The following is a 12,102-nucleotide window of genomic DNA, read 5'->3' on the forward strand; positions in this document are numbered from 1 at the left end:
TAACAACCTCCCGTAGAGACCGGCAGCTGTACAGCGCCTTCTACGCTACACGGAGGAGTCGGATAGCGGGCAGATGCCGCGTCCCGAATGCGCAACTAGAGATTGGAACGCACGGACGTAAACAAACGCCCGTGACGTAGCGGAGGTCTAGCGTATTCACGTTTACCGTGCGTCAGTTCTCCTCTGCGGACAGGCCGTTCCATCTTCTTTACTCGTTAGCTGACAGACGCCCTAGGAGAAAGCAAAGAAAGGAAGAAATTCAAAAGGAAATGAAACAGATCGGAGGGAGCCTCAAAGGCTTTGATCCATCCCCCCAGGCAGCCGAACCACCTTCGCAAAGGCACACCTCAAAAGACACGTCCTTCCGGGATCGCTGCACAGCCCAGCCAGAAAAGAGGAACAGAAACAAACAGAACGAGAAGGCTGCAGAGGGGGACGGAGGGCCGGAAAGGAGCCTGCTGTCCAGCGATGGTATTTTACCGCTCCTTGCGCGTTAGCAGCCCCTTTCAGATGCTTAAGCCCAAATTCTCTCAGCCCTTAACAGCTTCAGTACCCGCGGCACCTAGTTTTTCCACGCTCTCCAGTCTTCCTCGCTCTTTCCCGTCTCGGGCGAAAAGCCTCCCAGACCCCGTCTGTACTTACGCGCTTCCTTAAAACAGGATCGCCGAAATCAACCGAACGGGCTGAGCTGCTCCTCTTCCGCTCGCCGGCCCTCGGAACGTCAGCCTGCAAACGAATCGGACCACCGAGGTCACCGGCAGAGTCTCCTTTCGGAGCTCGGCCCCCCCCCCCAAGCTTTAACGACGGTTTCCCAAGCGGGGCAAACGCAGGGCCTCCCTTCGGCCCCGGAACGGTTTTTATCGCGGGCTCCCAAGTCGCCGTTACGACACTAAGCGGCAAAGCAAGGCAAAGACAGCTGGGGTCGCAGCTTACCCACCTAGGCACGAAAATTCTTCTTTGAGGCCTCCCTCGCTGCTTTTGCCAGGTAAACACACCAAAACAAAGCTCCCGACAGGCAGCTGAGGCTTCACATGGACCTCGGGGCCCCGCTAGCAACGGCGACGCCGGAGCCGCCGGGCTACCAGGCGCTATTCCCCCCCCCCCCCTCCCCTCCCCTCCCCTCCCCTCCCCTGCCGGCCCGCGAACCGCGGCTTATTACTCACGAGTCCGGGAAGGACGCCGCCGACCTTCCCGCGGCCGAAGGCTCCTCGTCAGGAGCGGGCAGAGAACCTTTCCGCCGGCATTCGGAGTCTCCCGGCCGCTCTCGACACCCGATAACTTGCCGAGAGCGGGCTGAGGGCGGGAGCCTGCAGTTCTTCACGGCAGCACACAGTCGTTCCCCGATGTGCCGAACGCCTAGCATTAACACAATTTAGAAATACAAAAATACCACCGCTACAGGGCGCAAAGCCAAGCTGAAATTTCGGCAGCCAAAGCAAACCTCTGCGCGCCCGACAGAACGAGCCACGTGCATCGGCGCCTACAGCTCCTCAAGGCTAGCGAGGCCTCGTGGGCGACGTTCCTCTGGCAGGCTGCGCAGCTGAACTCCCCCGTGTCGCCTAAGAGTCCGTGACGTGACGTATTCAAAGCTCAGCAGAAATTAACAATCCAAAGTTGTTTCTAAGCACAAAAGCGGATCTACTACACGAGAAGGAAGGAGTCCTAATTCCGCAAGGCTTTACCTTTTCTTCGAGCTGCCGTCTTCCTGCTGCCCCAAAGACCATTGCCAGGCAATTAACCTGGGGTCGCGCTAAATGAGCCTTCCTGAAAGCCACCTCTTCGTTTTACAATTCGCACGCTTGCCTCTCCCTCTCTCTCTGGCCACCTGACCGCCGTTCCCCGAAGACGGGAATTTGCCGTCTTGGAGCTCTTAAAGCACGACGCTTCACAGATGCAGAGAGTCACGCGCACGGAAACGGATGGACGCAGCGTCCTTTCCGTAACGCGTACGCACCTTCCGTTAGATGTCGCTCATCTGTTATTCCGATCGCTATTACCGGCGAACCTTCCTCACCGGGAGGAACGGGCTTTCCCTTTCGGGGCGACGGAGACGGCTCTCGCTCGGTTCCCTTTAATTTTATTACTTCGGCTCGCTTACGTTTCTCTGTCTCTTCAGCTTCAGCCGTAGCAACGAATCTAAAAATTAAATATCCTATCTTTCCTTTTCTACGTACGCGTGTACGATAACAAAACAAAATACAAACGACCGAAGCAAAACTAAGGCAGCTACGGTTAACAAGAGGCGCAGGGCAGCAACGGGTCGCTTAGTCCTCAGCGCTGCCTCCGGGAGGGAGGCCGAAAGAACGAACGTTCCGCATCAAGAGTTACCTTGGTTACCCGGGCCAGAACGCCTCCTACTGTCGCAGCTTCTGGGGAGATCGAGGGTCCGCTGCTGCATTTTTGCTTCCTCCTTTCAGCCCGCCCCTTTGGGAGTAAGCGCAAAAAACCGCTCGCTCGTCCGGCTTTGCTCTTTGTCAGCATTTGCTATTGTCGGTTCCGCCTCTGTAACAAAGACAGAAAATTGCATTTCGCTTCCAACAAAACACTTCGATTTACACGCGTTCTTTTTCTCTTTCCCGTGTGTTGCCCGTAAAGAAACACATAACTACGAAAGCAGTTATATGCGGTGCTTTATTCGGGGCCCGGGGTCTCAGGGACTCATGTCCAAAGCTGAGAATCCCAAATCCCCGTTTAACTTGGTTAATATTTATAGTGTTCGGTTACGTAACATAATCAACAGAATTGCTAAGCTACATGATTGTTTCCCATTTATAGTTTCTTCAGTTACTGTTGCCAAGATTTGCTTATCATTTACCTAGTTCATCAGATTGTGCTGTACCCAGTTCATCAGATTGTACTGTACCCACTTCATCAGATTGTACTGTACCCAACACCTGCAATTATACCTTCATCTTGTCTACCAAGTATAACCTATTCTAATCAATATAATGTAACAATTCCCCCCTTTGAAAATACTTCAAGTCTTCCAGACTGCAAGGATTTTCATCATCAGTTCCGCAGATTTCCATATTCTTTGGACCGTCTCAAACTGGTGATTGTAGCTGCAATGAATTATTTCCAATGTCTTCATATCTCGGGGGAAGTTCATGATTCTTCCTGGTAACAGCTTTTAAAATTTTCCCCAAGTGTTGCCGTTCCTTATTAACAATATTTTGAATCAAACGCAACACTCCCATAATAGCTAACATAATAATTATAATTATTATACACCATTGAATTAAAGATGCTACCCAACCAGAGATGTTCAATCCAAATGACTTTGCTAAAGCAGCAACCCAATTATGGGTACTTTCTTCTCTTTCTTCCTCAGTTGCATGTTCAATTTGCGTTAGCTGAGACAAATCACGTTCTACCGCGGCTGTAACATTCGGAATATGTACACAACAATGATCAATCTTATCTCGTAAATAACCACATACTCCATGTTCTTTTAGCAACAGCATATCTAATGCCATTCTATTTTGCAGGGTCATTTTTGTGGTTGCCTGTAATTGTAAGTTTATTTCCTTAAATCCTTCTTTAGTCACTCTTGCTAGCCTTTCCGTTTGTCCTAACAACCGGTACAACATTTCTCTATTCCGATAAGTACTAATTGGAGCAAACAATGATTCTAAAGCCCAACCTAACTTCACACCGGATGATGGTTCTTGCCAATCATCATCATCCTTTATTTCTCTCTTCATTATCCATAAATTTTCTAATCTACCCTTAAATGGCGCTTTCTTCCAAATTGGGCAGAGAGTTGGTAACCCTAAAGTTATTTCAGTCACCAACCCATCCAAGGGGAGGTGAGTCGTCCATTGTCCATCACTTGTAACCCAAACTAAATTTCCTGTGCTCCTGATTGTAGTTCTACAATCTGTTCTCACTCCGAATTGTATTACAGGTTCACTCATGGAGTATTTAATTCCTCTACAGGCACAACCTGTCCTTAATGCAAGGACCACAGGTGGAAAGGTAACTTCACTTTCGGGGTGTCACAAGTGTATACTTTTGTACAGTTCTAGACTGGGTGTTTTTCAGCTAACTTTCTTTTGCATTAGATTTTCTTGTGTTTCCTGTTGTGGCGCCTGGATTATTTGTATTGGTTGCATTTCGTCTTTTTCCAAATCTTTTAACTCTCTCCTGGCTCTGTTTCTTTTCTGCATAGGTTCTGATTTTGCAGTAACCTCTAATGCCCTTTTTCCATAATCAAAACTCTCTTTAATCCAAACAATACAGGTGTAGTTTCCTACATCTGTCTTACTTACATTTCGCAATGATAAAATCATAGTACCCCTTCGTGTATCACTATCCCATCGGATCGTAAACCCAGTTGACAATTTGGACTCATTCTTCTGCCAATAGCAACTAATGTCTTGGATTGAACTTCTCATATCTCCAACAAAATCACAAGTCAAATTTACATCCATTCGTTCTTCTATATGTACAGTAGCATATGTATGTATTATTTGAGCGAAACCATTACTTAATCCTACCCAGCATAGTATTACCAAGATGTAAATCTCAGTTTTGTAGGAGTGATCATTTTTACCCCCCATTGTGATGGTACCTTCTTCACTCTGGTATAATGAATCCAATTATCAATTCCTGCTACTTTCACAGCGGTAAATGTTATCAATAGCACCAAATAAAGTCCATGCCACTGTTCCTTTAAAGGCTCCGTTTGCCAATTTCGAACATACGCTTGGTCTCCTGGTTGATTCTCCAACGGCAAAGGGCGATTCCAGATGATCGCGGCACGTAAGGCTGTGAGTAATCTGCTTAAAGAAATTATATAACTATAAACATCTTGATCTCCTTGGAGGTGTAAATCTGCACTTCCCATTCCCTTCGTTGGTGCAGTATATGGCTTACCGTACAGAATTTCATAGGGACTTACAGACAACCCTTCTCTAGGTTTTATACGAATTCTCAATAAAGCAAGGGGCAATGCCTGTGGCCATTGGATTTGAGCTTCCTGGCATATCTTTTTAATTTGTCCTTTTAATGTTTGATTCATCCTTTCTACCTTTCCACTAGATTGTGGCCTCCATGGTGTATGTAAATCCCAGCTAATTCCAAGCATTTCACTAATTTCCTGTACTATTTTAGCTATAAAGTGTGGGCCTCGATCTGAAGAAATTCCTAAAGGTACCCCAAATCTAGGTATGATCTCTTTTAACAAAGTTTTTACTACTTCTCTAGCTTGATTCGTTCTACAGGGAAATGCTTCTAGCCACCCTGAAAAGGTACATACGTATACCAATAAATACTTAAACCCTTTTGATTTAGGTAATTCTGCAAAATCCACTTGCCAATAGTCACCTGGTTCTATTCCCACTTTCAAAGTTCCCATTGGAATTTGTTTTCGTATTACCGGATTATTCTTTAAACATACTGGACACTTCGCATTCACCCCTTTTGCTATTGTTAACATTTGTGCAGATATAATGCTCCGCTTTAAAAACTGCACCAATGCTTCTGCTCCCCAATGGCATTTATTATGTTCAGTTTGTATTATTCGTTTCATAATTGTAGCAGGCACTACTACTTGTCCATTACCTGTTACATACCATCCATGTGAATTCTTCTGTGCCTTTACCAAATCGGCTAATTTTTCATCTTCTTGGGTATAAAAGGGATTTACAGAGAGATGAGCAGTAATCGGGCTTACCTTAGTAGGTATTAGAGCTAATTCAGTCCATACTTGCCGTGCAGCAATTTTGGCTGCCTGGTCTGCCTTCATGTTTCCTTGTGCCACATCGCTGCCATCCCTCTGATGTCCTCGACAATGCATTACAGCCACTTGCTGAGGTAGTACCACAGCCTCTAATAACTGTAAGATCTCGGTTCGATATTTAATAATACTACCTTGAGCCGTCAACAATCCTCTTTCCTTCCATAAAGCTCCATGTATATGTATTATTCCAAAAGCGTATTTAGAATCTGTCCAAATATTCACTCTCTTATCCGTACTCGGTATTAAAGCCCGAATTAGAGCGACCAGTTCTGCCTTTTGCGCTGACGTTCCTGGCATTAATGCCTTTGCTTCAATTACTTCAAGCTTAGTAACCACAGCATATCCAGAATATCGTGTTCCATTCTCAACAAAGCTGCTACCGTCTGTAAATAATGTCCAGTCAGGATTTACAAGGGGAATATCTTTCAGATCTACCCTACTGGCGTAAGTTTGTTCGATCACCTCAATACAATCATGTTCCAGCTCGCCTTCCTCTATTTTGCTACCTAAAAATTCAGCGGGATTCAAACATGTTGTTATCTTTAAAAATATATCATCCTGTTCTCTCAATATTGCCTGATATTTCAACATTCTACCGGATGACAACCAATGACCCCCCTTTTGTTCCAAAACTGCAATCACCATGTGGGGCACAAATACTTCCATTTTTGTTCCCAATGTCAATTTTCTAGCTTCTTGGACTAACATTACAGTAGCAGCCACTGCTCGGAGGCAAGAAGGCCATCCGGCACTTACCATATCCAACTGCTTGGAAAAATAGCCCACCGGTCTCTTCCATGATCCAATTCGTTGAGTTAAAACTCCAAGCGCTAGTCGTTGCCGCTCATGTACAAAGAGTTGAAATGTTTTTGTCAAAATCAGGCAATCCTAATGCTGGGGCTTCTTGCAGAGCCTGTTTTAAGTCTTGAAAAGCCCTTTTACACTCTAAACTCCAAACTAATTGTGGCTCTTTTAAAGCTGCATACAGTGGTTTGGCTAACAGTCCATAATTCAAAATCCAGAGTCTGCACCACCCTGTCATTCCTAGAAAAGTTCGTAACTCGTGCAAATTTCTAGGTTCAGGGATGGCACAAATCGCTTGTATTCTATTCACCCCCAACCGTCTTTGTCCTTGGGAAATTTCACATCCCAGATATATCACTTTTTCCCGGGCAATTTGGGCTTTTTCCTTAGAAACTCGATAACCGCTCTGTCCCAGTAAATTTAATCACGCAACTGTAACAGTAATGCAGTTTTCATACCTTTCTGTCGCCACGAAAATGTCATCCACATATTGCAACAATAAGTATGCTTTTGATGGTAATTGAAAATATCCTTGCTCCTTCCAATCCTCCAGTTCTCGTGCCAGCTGATTCCCAAACATTGTAGGACTGTTTTTGAAGCCTTGTGGTAACCTGGTCCAGGTCAGCTGTCGTTTTCGTCCTGTATCCGGATTTTCCCATTCAAACGCAAATAATTTCCTACTTTGTAATGCCAATGGGATGCAGAAGAAAGCATCTTTTAAATCAATTACAGAAAAGTATCTAAATTGTTCTGCCACAGATGTTAACAATGTATAAGGATTTGCTACTACTGGATGTATATCTTTAACTATTTCGTTTACAGCTCTTAAATCTTGAACTAACCTATAATCTCCGTTAGGTTTTCTTATAGGAAATATTGGTGTATTATATTCAGATTCACATTCTTCTAACACATTGTGCATCAAAAATTTTGCAATTAATGGTGCTACCCCTTTCCTAGCTTCTAACTGTATAGGATATTGTCTAACTCTTACCGGTTGGACACCTTCTTTCAATTCTACTATGACAGGTTTTGCTGCTTTCGCTAATCCCGGTACTTGTGTCTCCCATACCCATGGTACTACAGCGTTTTCTACCTCTATTGGTATTGTTGTATTAGCTATTTCTTTTACTATAAATATTCTAGCTATTTCTTCCTCAGGTATCTGCAACTTAGCTTTTCCATTTTCAAATATTATTTTAGCATTAAATCTTGACAATAAATCTCGTCCTAACAAAGATGTAGGACAATCCGGTACATAGAGAAATTCATGATCTAATTCTTTACCCCTAAAATTTAGATGCAATGGCCGCAGAAAGGGCCGTTGCTCTGTTTTTCCTGTAGCTCCTACCACAGTTATCATCGTATCTCCTATCTTTCCTAAACAAGTATTTAAAACAGAATAAGTTGCCCCAGTATCTACCAATAATTGTTTCTCTTCCCCATCAATTTCTGTTGTCACTTTTAATCCATCACTTAGTCAGCTACTATGTTGCCCCAAATGTCCTAACATCATTGTTTCTGCCATTGGTGTTCCTCCTACTGAAGTCTGCTGGGCCAAATTCATTTTCACTGGGCACTCATTTTTCCAATGTCCCTGTTGTCTGCAAAACGCACACTGATTTATCCCTAGCTGATTTTGAGGTATTCCCCGCATGCCTCCTACCCTGTATCCTCCTCGACCTCGTCCTCTACTTCTGCCTCTTATTCCTTGATTTACTCGTTGTAACATTGCTAATAATCCTGCCTGATTTCTCTTTGTGGGTTTTTTTTTTTTTCCCTATTATTGTACACTTTCCAGCTGATTGCTTCCAAATTACTAAATCTCCTGGGGAAAAAGGAACTTTCCCATATACTTTATCAGTCCCCGAAATTGCCTCTCGTAAAGGGGCTAATAATACTTTACTGTTTTGCTCTTGTTCCTTCCTCCCTTGTCTTGTTCTCTGTGCAATTGGGGTTCGTTGCGCTTGTCTTGGGCATGATGAATGCCCTGGCGAACCCTTCGGTGTTAACTTAATCTGGATCGCTCCAGTATTAATTGATTCTGACGGTTTTACCGCCTTAATACTATCAGTATCACTATCGTCCCCTGCATCTATATCGGACATCACAGGGGCCGTCGGTGATGCTAAAAGTGATACATCCTCTGGCTCTCTTATTGAATTTTGTATTGCCAAACAAGTCATACACTTCTTATTACCTACACATCCTTCACATTTTGTTTTATCTTTTTTTCGGGATGTACCAACAACATTCCACATTCTCTCTGCATATCTGGATGATTACGTATATCATAAAATAGATCAACATATGGTACTTCATCCCATTTTTCAAGTTCTTAACAATATCTCATTAATGGACCTATAACACCCGGATCTAAACTTCCGTGTTCAGGCCACCGGGGTCCATCATACTCATATTGTGGCCACCAATTCGTACAATAATCTATAAATCGACTTTTACTCATACTCTGAAAATATCCCGCACTTTTCCAATGCTTTAATAAACATCCTAACGGAGAATTATCCGGTATTACCATGGTCTTACACACTCACTCCACACACACACACACACACTAAATCTACGGGGTAGAAAACGGAAAGATAGCCTCTGATGGGAAACAAAAGACCAAACCAAACTCACGAGACAGCCACGTATGTCCGTGAGTGCTGGACCTGCGGGGCTTTCGCTCCGTCTGACGGCCAGCGCCTAGGCTTCCACAGACCAGACCTCGAGCTCGTTAGCCCAACCTTGCGTGAATCGCCGTCACGTCTTATTAGGCAGGCACCCGACCAAATATTACAATAAAGCACCTTCGGGCTTACCACTTTGGGACGTCAGGAGCAGCGCAGAGCGGGCGCAGCCGATGGCTCCCCGAGAATTCCTCGGTGCCGGCACGGAACAAAATCGGAAAGCGAACCGTCAACACTACTCCCGAAGTCCCATCTGGGTCGCCAGAAAACTGTTGCCCGTAAAGAAACACATAACTACGAAAGCAGTTATATGCGGTGCTTTATTCAGGGCCCGGGGTCTCAGGGACTCATGTCCAAAGCTGAGAATCCCAAATCCCCGTTTAACTTGGTTAATATTTATAGTGTTCGGTTACATAACATAATCAACAGAATTGCTAAGCTACATGATTGTTTCCCATTTATAGTTTCTTCAGTTACTGTTGCCAAGATTTGCTTATCATTTACCTAGTTCATCAGATTGTGCTGTACCCACTTCATCAGATTGTACTGTACCCACTTCATCAGATTGTACTGTACCCAGTTCATCAGATTGTACTGTACCCAGTTCATCAGATTGTACTGTACCCAGTTCATCAGATTGTACTGTACCCAACACCTGCAATTATACCTTCATCTTGTCTACCAAGTATAACCTATTCTAATCAATATAATGTAACAATTCCCCCCTTTGAAAATACTTCAAGTCTTCCAGACTGCAAGGATTTTCATCATCAGTTCTGCAGATTTCCATATTCTTTGGACCGTCTCAAACTGGTGATTGTAGCTGCAATGAATTATTTCCAATGTCTTCATATCTCGGGGGAAGTTCATGATTCTTCCTGGTAACAGCTTTTAAAATTTTCCCCAAGTGTTGCCGTTCCTTATTAACAATATTTTGAATCAAACGCAACACTCCCATAATAGCTAACATAATAATTATAATTATTATACACCATTGAATTAAAGATGCTACCCAACCAGAGATGTTCAATCCAAATGACTTTGCTAAAGCAGCAACCCAATTATGGGTACTTTCTTCTCTTTCTTCCTCAGTTGCATGTTCAATTTGCGTTAGCTGAGACAAATCACGTTCTGCCGCGGCTGTAACATTCGGAATATGTACACAACAATGATCAATCTTATCTCGTAAATAACCACATACTCCATGTTCTTTTAGCAACAGCATATCTAATGCCATTCTATTTTGCAGGGTCATTTTTGTGGTTGCCTGTAATTGTAAGTTTATTTCCTTAAATCCTTCTTTAGTCACTCTTGCTAGCCTTTCCGTTTGTCCTAACAACCGGTACAACATTTCTCTATTCCGATAAGTACTAATTGGAGCAAACAATGATTCTAAAGCCCAACCTAACTTCACACCGGATGATGGTTCTTGCCAATCATCATCATCCTTTATTTCTCTCTTCATTATCCATAAATTTTCTAATCTACCCTTAAATGGCGCTTTCTTCCAAATTGGGCAGAGAGTTGGTAACCCTAAAGTTATTTCAGTCACCAACCCATCCAAGGGGAGGTGAGTCGTCCATTGTCCATCACTGGTAACCCAAACTAAATTTCCTGTGCTCCTGATCGTAGTTCTACAATCTATTCCCACTCCGAATTGTATTACAGGTTCACTCATGGAGTATTTAATTCCTCTACAGGCACAACCTGTCCTTAATGCAAGGACCACAGGTGGAAAGGTAACTTCACTTTCGGGGTGTCACAAGTGTATACTTTTGTACAGTTCTAGACTGGGTGTTTTTCAGCTAACTTTCTTTTGCATTAGATTTTCTTGTGTTTCCTGTTGTGGCGCCTGGATTATTTGTATTGGTTGCATTTCGTCTTTTTCCAAATCTTTTAACTCTCTCCTGGCTCTGTTTCTTTTCTGCATAGGTTCTGATTTTGCAGTAACCTCTAATGCCCTTTTTCCATAATCAAAACTCTCTTTAATCCAAACAATACAGGTGTAGTTTCCTACATCTGTCTTACTTACATTTCGCAATGATAAAATCATAGTACCCCTTCGTGTATCACTGTCCCATCGGATCGTAAACCCAGTTGACAATTTGGACTCATTCTTCTGCCAATAGCAACTAATGTCTTGGATTGAACTTCTCATATCTCCAACAAAATCACAAGTCAAATTTACATCCATTCGTTCTTCTATATGTACAGTAGCATATGTATGTATTATTTGAGCGAAACCATTACTTAATCCTACCCAGCATAGTATTACCAAGATGTAAATCTCAGTTTTGTAGGAGTGATCATTTTTACCCCCCATTGTGATGGTACCTTCTTCACTCTGGTATAATGAATCCAATTATCAATTCCTGCTACTTTCACAGCGGTAAATGTTATCAATAGTACCAAATAAAGTCCATGCCACTGTTCCTTTAAAGGCTCCGTTTGCCAATTTCGAACATACGCTTGGTCTCCTGGTTGATTCTCCAACGGCAAAGGGCGATTCCAGATGATCGCGGCACGTAAGGCTGTGAGTAATCTGCTTAAAGAAATTATATAACTATAAACATCTTGATCTCCTTGGAGGTGTAAATCTGCACTTCCCATTCCCTTCGTTGGTGCAGTATATGGCTTACCGTACAGAATTTCATAGGGACTTACAGACAACCCTTCTCTAGGTTTTATACGAATTCTCAATAAAGCAAGGGGCAATGCCTGTGGCCATTGGATTTGAGCTTCCTGGCATATCTTTTTAATTTGTCCTTTTAATGTTTGATTCATCCTTTCTACCTTTCCACTAGATTGTGGCCTCCATGGTGTATGTAAATCCCAGCTAATTCCAAGCATTTCACTAATTTC

The 12,102-nt window shown here is 43.4% G+C and overlaps 1 long non-coding RNA gene across 1 annotated transcript in view; it reads right to left on the bottom strand.

The window, feature by feature from the left end:
• Positions 1–1,320: 1,320 nt before the first annotated feature.
• LOC136995513 (uncharacterized) overlaps positions 1,321–12,102 on the bottom strand; it is a 78,455-nt gene continuing 67,673 nt past the window's right edge. The window contains exons 2-4 of the long non-coding RNA XR_010887070.1: positions 2,329–2,502; positions 1,955–2,136; positions 1,321–1,356 (exon numbers count right to left, since the gene is read on the bottom strand). This is a non-coding gene — a long non-coding RNA (uncharacterized lncRNA). The remainder of the gene's footprint in view (positions 1,357–1,954; positions 2,137–2,328; positions 2,503–12,102) is intronic.

The sequence above is a fragment of the Apteryx mantelli genome, unplaced genomic scaffold (genome assembly GCF_036417845.1).
Source record: "Apteryx mantelli isolate bAptMan1 unplaced genomic scaffold, bAptMan1.hap1 HAP1_SCAFFOLD_111, whole genome shotgun sequence".
In the NCBI taxonomy this organism is placed as follows: domain Eukaryota; kingdom Metazoa; phylum Chordata; class Aves; order Apterygiformes; family Apterygidae; genus Apteryx; species Apteryx mantelli.